General features: G+C 31.7%; 1 long non-coding RNA gene across 1 annotated transcript; it reads left to right on the top strand.

Annotated features, from left to right (window-relative positions):
* The first annotated feature begins 3,251 nt into the window (after positions 1–3,251).
* Positions 3,252–6,137, top strand: LOC129922660 (uncharacterized). The gene is made up of 3 exons (XR_008774575.1): positions 3,252–3,885; positions 4,230–4,298; positions 4,658–6,137. It is a non-coding gene; the product is annotated as an uncharacterized LOC129922660 (long non-coding RNA).
* The last annotated feature ends 2,944 nt before the right edge of the window (positions 6,138–9,081 follow it).

The raw sequence follows: 9,081 nt of genomic DNA, 5'->3' as shown, positions 1-9,081 counted from the left end.
AGGTTTGGAGCAACCTTTTTGGAATGGGCCATTTTGGTTTGAGATGATAATTGAAAGGTGCAGATCAAGAAGTTAGTGGATACATGATTTGGTCTATTTGAGAAAAATGGAATAAATACTTTATTTTGTATATTTATCTTGGTATTGGGTTCTTTTGGGTTATGAACTACAATTTAGTTTCCACTGTACTATCTTAGGGATCTGGGGCAATAGTCCAAAATGAACTTTTTCTGTCAACCTAAGACTGTCACTTCACCCTTCTTTCATTGAGAGAAATAAAAAAACAACAAACAAACAAATATACTCATGATTATTCTATTTTTGACTCTGTTGTGAGTAAAAAAAACCACTTTGTTATGACATTATGCTATAAGGCTAAATGTAGATTCATACATAAAGTGGCTCTGGATGAACATAGCCCCCACCTGTGCTTTGGGCAATAGGCCACTTGTACATTTTTACATATGACCATGTGCATATCTGGGCGAGGAACTCTGCTGTTCGTAGTAGTGCCTCATAGCTCCCATACAGGTCAAGTGAAACTGTAGACCCATTCCCCCGCAGCTCTCGGAGCTGCGGACACTCTTGCAACATGTGCGCCACTCTTTCCACTGACTCTCTACAGTGTCGGCATCGGGCATCAAAATTGGGCCGGAACCGGGCGAAATAAGCACCAACAGGCCCCGTCTTACACTGCGCAACTATCGTTGTTCCGGCCTTCTGAGCATCCACCATGGATTGACCCGGTCCGGTTGACGCAAATACAGCCAGTCTCCACGGACTTATGTTGGATCCATCCCAGGATTTCAACCACTTGTCATGTACCCACTCTCGGAGTAATGCCGTTGCTTGGTTAAACGTAGTTGGGGCTACGAAAGTGGGACTCGAAGGCGTCTGCAAAGTCTGTTGTCACCAACCCTTCGGATCACAATAGAATACATCATGGAACTATACTAATGGAACAACAGCTCCTAGTTTTTACTAGGGGAGTGCCGTCGCGCATTTTTTTTCGCGCATGGTGCAATATGGAGAAATTCAGGAGGATGCAAAAGAAGAAATTTACTCCTCCAGTCACTTGGACTGACCTTCAATGAGAGTAAAAATTTCCTACGCTTTATTTTATTAGATCTCTAAAAACTTCATCCATTTTCTCACAATGTTTTGTGATTTATAAAATTTTCCTGAATAAGGGATCGTCACAAAAGTTATTTTTTTAAGGCCACCCCATTAAAATAGCTGTTTTCAGTACTTTCACATTTGGGTATTTTACACAAAATCTGATTTTTTTTTTATGTACATGAAATCATTATCATCTGTCCCGCGTAACCAAATCCTCCACTTTTCCCGGTCACCAATGTTCTTAACAAGATATCAAGAGAGAGAGGCTGGTCCATTATTTGCGTAGTCCAGCCAGCTTTTCTTCTGACAAACCTTTTTTCGTTTATTCTCTTGAAGGATAATTTTTTTTTTAAGTTAGTCTTACAAAATACAATTCCAAACCAACTCATGCAGTTATCGTATTTTCACAGTTTTGAGGAGTCATTCTTTTTGCCAGCCAGAGTGTTAATTGGCAAAAGTAAAAAAATCATTATTTTAATTTTTTTAGTAAATATTCACAACTCTATCTTTTATATAATAATATATTTTTAAAATAATAATATCTGTTATATAGACATGCTTTAATAGATCTAATAAATGATTAACGCGGCCCTACCAATATGGGTATATTAATACTTAAATCTGGGTATTTTAAATTTCGAATGCGCATTTTTTAAAAACCGAACTTATCTATAGATCTCTTATATCTAGAATAATCTAGAGCTACAACACCCAGACTTAGACTATGGTTCTAGATCTATTTAAAGATATTTAAAAAAACAACAACTCAATAGATCTAATAAAGTCATGATTTCCAATCTATTTTCTCTAGATCTAGACCATACATGAGATCAATATGAATGTTTATAGATCTAGTCTACGTCTAGAACTCTAGATCTATCGTCACTATCGATCGTCTACAGCTGTATAGTGTTAAGTGTATGTATGCTGTATTAAAATACACTGTATTATAGTTATACTGTATTTTAGTATAGTCACTATAGTCAATAGTGTATTGCCTGTAGATCTAGTACCTGTACTAATATTATTACAAATATTAGTAGATGTAGATCTATAATAATAATACTTTTTAATAGTAGAAAGTAGATTTATAATCTATCAATTCTATCTAATCTAAATCTAGACTTCACTTTCACATCACACGATTATTGATACAGACAGTGAATGAAACGAGTGCAGTGATTATATTATACACTATAGTTATAGTTTATACTGATTATACTTATAGCTCTACCAGTTGATTATCATCATCATCATAGATAATAATCTAGACTAGTATTCTAGATCTATAAATAATCATAGGATAATAATCTAGACTAGTATTCTAGATTTATAAATAATCATAGTCACAGTGATAGTGCCCTTTTTAGTCAATGTAGTCAAGTCAAGATAGTGGAATGTTAACTCGAAGGTTTAATACAATACAGTATAAGTAGAGTCTATGAGTTAGTATAAGATCTAATTATTTTGTTTCTTTGTATGTCAATCTCTCAATTAAAATAATTAATATCATCAGCCATATCATTTTAAATATTAAAATAGTAGACAGATTTCTATATTATAAATAGATAGATTAGATCTATAAAATATAATTTTACAAACTTTAGAAATGATTGATTTTATTTTTAATTGATCAGCCTTCTAGACTAGTTCTAGCATCTCTAGCTAGACTCTAACTTGTAGTTTGTAGTTAGATCTTAAAATTGGATCAAAATTCACCTTCCTAAATTGTCTCTAAAGTCTGTAGCTGATTTGAGAGGCCCAACGAGGCAAGAGTCTATTACTATTAGTACTCTGTCTCTTGATCTATCTAGTAGGCCTACTTAGCTAGTGCATTAGCCTTAGCCATAGTGTAGTCAAATCCTGACAACTAGTCTTCTAGATCTAAGCTTCTAGAATAATTAGATCTAGATCCAGTTTAGATTTAGAATATAAAAGTATTTTACTAGCTAAAATACTAAATCTACTGATCTAAATTCTAGATAGATATACAATATATATATAGATCCAGTTTAGATTTGGAATATAAAAATATTTACTAGCTAAAATTCTAAATCTACTGATCTATACTTATATTTTAGATATTATATGACATCTACAAAAATTATTATTAAGATATAATTATACATTCTAGACTAGTTATTTATGTACATAAAATATATAAATAAAAGATAAAATTTATGCAGGCCTAGATCCCATAAATTTATAATTGATCCAGATCTATCAGTTACCTTCGATGGGAAGTTTTACCCAATCTAATCTATACAAGACAATTTATAATCCATGCCTCGCCTACACCCCATACATTTAATAATAGTTCCCATTCCATGCCATGCCCAGACCCATGAGTTCATGAAATAATAAATGATGTGGTGTCAAGTTGGATCCATCCCCTGAAATTCAGCACTTTAATATAAAACTCACATATCTAGTTAATTATTTGCTATGACACTCTGATCAACTTGGACTTGTGTGATACATATATGTTTCTTATCAGATTTAATGAATGAAGTTTTGGTGCATTTTAAGGCTACAAAAGTATCATCAGGTGCATTCTAACCATTGGTATTTTTCCTGGCAACATTTCTATTCTAGTCTGTGATAAATTATAAATTAAAAAAAATGTTTGTAATGTTTCAGTTATTAACAAGTAGAACCATGCCAACCAGTTCTGATGATGTACCAGAATGGCTCAAGGATCATACTTATACTATTTCTACTCTCTGGGCAGACATTAATAATATTGGCATCCATTCAATATTTATTGTAAGTATTACTATACAATTTTTATTTTAGTTATCTAAAAGATGTTTTATGAAGTGTGATTTTCATGGTCAAGCAACATCCAAATATCAGGGATGGAATGTAACATTTTTCTCTAGTTTTTTTTTTATAACACTCTTAAGCAAATTCATCTTTCATGAATGCCTAATATACTTGGCTGTTGTGCAGGCCATTCCTTTACAATAAACTGTTAGATGAAATGAGGCAAAATTATGTCTGATAATTTGTATGTTTGATACAACAATGTATTCAATTTAATAATATTATTTTTTAATTTTAATGTTTTCAAAAGAAATTAGCCATTATGCCTAATTGTATAATTACAGTTATGTTTGGAAATGCAAGAAAAAGGCATGCATTCCTGACAAGTCAATGATTGGTTGCACCTCTTAAAGGTAAGGTACTGCAATTTTTCCCAATGCACTTTTCTCATAAGCTGAAGTACTTGTATTTTTGAAAAACTAGTTTTCCATGAAAATGTAAATCAAAATATATGTTATATTTGCTTTTAGATGAGGCAATGTCCATCAAATTAACTGAATATCTGCCTTCACCGTTAGTAATAATTCATAACTATTAAGGTCAGGGCCATGTCTACACATTAACACAGTAGCTCCTTTTAGGTGCAGACTATTTTTAGAATGGCAAAATTATATAATTATACTTAATAACATATATACGTTTAGCATGGTCAACACATATGTCACACATATTTTTATTTTTTAAAAATCCTTTTATTTATTTTTATAACTAGATAACTTTCTGTTATGAGAAAAGATGAGATTCTTGGACTCCTGCATAGCACCACCAGAAAGGAAAATCCCATCATGTTGCAAAATAAAAGTCTTGGACCAATTTTAATTTAAGATATATTTATTATACTGTAAGCTCTATACATATTTATGTATATCCTGTCATTCAGCCAACAGGTTTGGATTTAGTATTTCTTTAAATCTGTTTGATATTGTACTTGAAAACTATTAATCTGAGCCCCATTAAAACAATAGTGAGTGCAGTGAATGAGTGGTAAAGCACTTGGCTTCTGAACTGAGGGTTCCTGGGTTCGATTAAGACTGGGATTTTCAATTTCAGAATTCAAAAGGCTACATGGCAATAGTAAGGAATAAATAAAGGCAGTTTGGGGATCCATGGCTGAATGGTTAAGTCATGGGTTTGAATCTCTGTGAAGACTCACATTTAAATTTTTTAGATTTTTGGGTGCCCCTGAGTCCACCTAACTCTAATGGGTAGCTGACTTTTGTTTTGGAAAGTAAAGATGGTTGGTTGTTGTGCTAGCCACATGATGCACTGGCCAAAGAATCAAATGACCTTAATATCATCTGCCCTATAGATTGTGAGGTCTGAAATGGGATTTTTTTTTCAAAAGGTGGTTGGTTGTTGTGCTGGGTACATGACACCCTCGCTGACCATGGGGCACAGAAACTGATAAACTTTATATCATCTGCCCCATAGATTGCAAGATATGTAAGGGAAATTTTACTCTTTTAAAATTAAAATAAGAATCTAACAAAAGTAAACATATAAAATATGGTGCATTCTCCTTAAAACTAAAACCTGGTGCGAAGGTTTAAAATGTTGGCAAAAAAAGCAACATCATATATTCTTAATTCCCTTTGCAAAACTTACTGAGAAGAATATGCATGTTGTTCCATCATAAGTTTCTTGACAGAGGAAATCTTGTTTATATTAGATTTGAATTAAAAAGCAAATTAAGAAAAAAATTATAATCATTATTTCAAATGGTTGTATCTAAACCTTATGAATTATTTTTCAGTTATAAGTATATTGAGATGAATGGATAATCATGAAATTGTTAAATAATTCAAATTGTTGCTATCATTCCATTGACTAAAGAACCATACCATAATTATTATTTTTTTAAAATTAATTTCAAAATGATTTTTTTTCAATCATAGAGTTCACGTAGATCTTGAGTGAAATTTTTTTTAAATTTGACTAATGCTTCAATTTTATTGTATCATATTAGTTTTTAATTTTTATTACCCAGAATATTTAAAAAATGAGTACACTATTTTCATGTAATAATGTAACTTGGTATTCACACAATGCTCAAAATACGCTATAATCTTTAGGCCATACAGATTTGTATAAATTAACTTGTTTAAATACATTGTAAATGTATATTGTTTGGATAAGAATAAAGTTTTTCTGTAGACAATTATTGTTCAAGATTTGTTGATGCTCCTTCTTAATCAATTATATATACAGGTCATTAGTTTTAACACATCTGATAATAAATGACAGTACAAGTTAGTGAATGAAAATTTGTCATTATTTCAGCTGCTTTAGGCCTTCATCAATGTGAGGTACCAGTACTTTGATTGTGTCATATAACAATTTAAAGCAACATTTTGAAATGAATAGTCTGTAGAATTGACAGTAAATACATTTAAGTGATGGGCTGTGATCTGCATGAATTGAGAGCTGATCATGTTTTGAATTTGTGTTTTTGATCTTTACTTCAAGTAAATATTAATGAGCAATTAATTTTTAATGAATAAATAATTTAAAAATAAATACAAAAGAACCATAAACATCTACTTTAGTTTAATAAATTTTTTTTCATCAGAACAGAATTTCCAACTTTGCATTTTTAAAATAAAATATAATTTATTTAGAGTAGAGTCAGAACACAAAATCATAGTTTTAAAATATTAAGTAAATTAAGCTAAGCTGTGATCTCTTATAAACATTTGTATATAGACTATACACAATTTAATTATTATTTTTCATCAAATTGCAGGAACTAGTACATGTACTTATGCCTATTTGACAATAAAAAACCTTAGTCAATGAAATAGTAATACTAGTAAATGAGATAAAAGTAAACTAAATATCATCACTGCTATTGAAGCCACACTTTTTTTTTTTTTATCTTGTTTGGTGGACTGCAATTAAAGTTGCTATTAATTTTACTGATCGTCTTAGCTGAAGTGCCAGTGTCGTCTCTTTGAAACCTAAGCTTATTTTCTTGGTAACTGGAAGTCCAGATATTTGGAGTTTCATTTTAAGCACCTATACTTTCCGAAATGGCATTCCGATAGGCTAAACCATTTGCCTAACATGTCATATACATGTAAAGAGGTACCACAGAAATGCTTTAAAGACAAGCTTACGCGCCAACTTACTTTAACTGACATAGAATAAGAGAGCACCTGGTTGCATACAGCTTCAGAACGAGACAGCTGGAGGTCACTTACAAAGGTGTGGTATACACCAATGAAAATTAATTGCCGAGGGTAGACTGCAAAAAAAAAAAAAACTGATTCTACCACAGGTGGACAATGGTTATGCCTGTGCTGAGTGTGGCATAATATGTAGGTCACAGCTGGGGCTGAATAGCCTCTGGAAAGATAGCATTCCTCATAAGTCTTAGGAATCAAAGACAAGCCTATCATTTTTGTAGCATAGTTTGTAGCTTCTGTAAATGCATGAAATGCCGTCACAAATGACAGAAGTCCTCTGTGAGTTTGATGGATTATAAACATCTTACTCCTTTGCCTTATATTAAATGGTCCTTCTCTCTGTTCCTCTAGGTACTTGCGTTTATCTAAATATCATTGATATATCGTAACATGTCATCAAAATAAAAGCTAGAATGTCTGCAACTCGTGTACAAGTCAGAAGTCATCAATAGCACTTGCCATTTAAAAAATAACAATTTAGATTAGTCAAATTAGTGACTGATTATTCGATTCATTTAGGCCTATACATTTTTTATTTGAATATATAATGATCCTTTACACTGTGTGACTTTACTAGTATACTTTGGAGTAGATTTGTTGAGCTAAAGTCGGAAGTACACATTGAGTTTTACTGTGATCTATTACTAGATCTAGATATTATATAGACACTAAGACAGTAATAATAGTAATAAAAGAAGTAGAGAGAGTATCTCATCAATAGTATCTGTCATATCGTGATCAGTAGGCGGCTGCAGGTTTATAGATCTATTCCATGACAAAAACTCTGGCTAGATTTAGATCTACTGGTCGAGACATCTAGATCTAACTAGAATTAAACTAGAAAACTGAATTAGAGAAGTAGCTTTCTGGATCTAGAACTAGAATCTATATTATTAATATTAGATCTAGTTGCGTAGAACGCTTAATTTTTGGTTGTTGTTTTTAATAAATGCAAATAAAAAACATTGTATTTTGGCAATAAAAATACCCAGTTGGTAGTCAAGTAATTCTAATAATTAATTGACTCTATCAGTATTTGTTTTAGATCTATCAGATTCATATGACATATTATTTATACTTATTTTAATTCATTCGTCCAAGAAAATCTAGCTCTAGATCTATTACATTTTAGATTAGGCTATAGTTTTTTTTTTTTTTTGGTCATTTTATTTAGGCTACAATTGTATTACCGAGATGAACTTTTTATTTGTTTCCCACGAGACGTGTATGCCTATAGCCTAGTCCTTTCGATAATAATAATAAAAAAACGATTAGAAATGCGTAGCTTGGAGTGTCAAAACTGTATTAGGCCTCCTATTTTTATTTTTATTTCGTGCAATTTAGTATATCGTAACAAATACGCATTTAGCGGAACGGTAGACAGGTCTTCATCCAGATTTAGTGTAAATAAACCAAACACAGAAACACTGAAAGATTGTATTTTCGGAATTTAGATTCTATTTTTTTGAAAAAATGTGGCATTTTATAGGGTGGTCGAAAAAAATAACTTTTGTGACGATCTCTTATTCGAGAAAATTTTATCTATTATATCAGATAGTCAGAAAATGGATGAAGTTTTTACACATCTAATCAAATAGAGCGTACGAAAGTTTTACACCCATTGCAAGGGACTGACTGAGTAAATCTCTTCTTTGGCATCATCATGGATTTCTCCACATTGCACCATGCGCGAAAATGATGCGCGACGGCACTTCGACTCTCTTTGGCTTTGTAAAAAACTCGAAGCTGGTGTTCCATTAGTATAGTTCCATGAATACATTGTTATTTTAGTGAATGGCCGCTTAATCTCCAACCAAAAGTGTTCATATTTTGTTCTTTTCTTTGAGTTAGTTTATTTTCAATTTTGATGTTGTAAGCATTGCTATTATTAAAACAACTTTTTAGTATGAAAAAAAATGCACTAGACATAAAAACATATCGGCATTGAATG

This window comes from Biomphalaria glabrata, chromosome 14 (assembly GCF_947242115.1).
Source record: "Biomphalaria glabrata chromosome 14, xgBioGlab47.1, whole genome shotgun sequence".
Taxonomy (NCBI): Eukaryota; Metazoa; Mollusca; class Gastropoda; family Planorbidae; genus Biomphalaria; species Biomphalaria glabrata.
The sequence above is the reverse complement of the archived record's forward strand: the minus strand, read 5'-3'. Positions and strand labels throughout refer to the sequence as shown.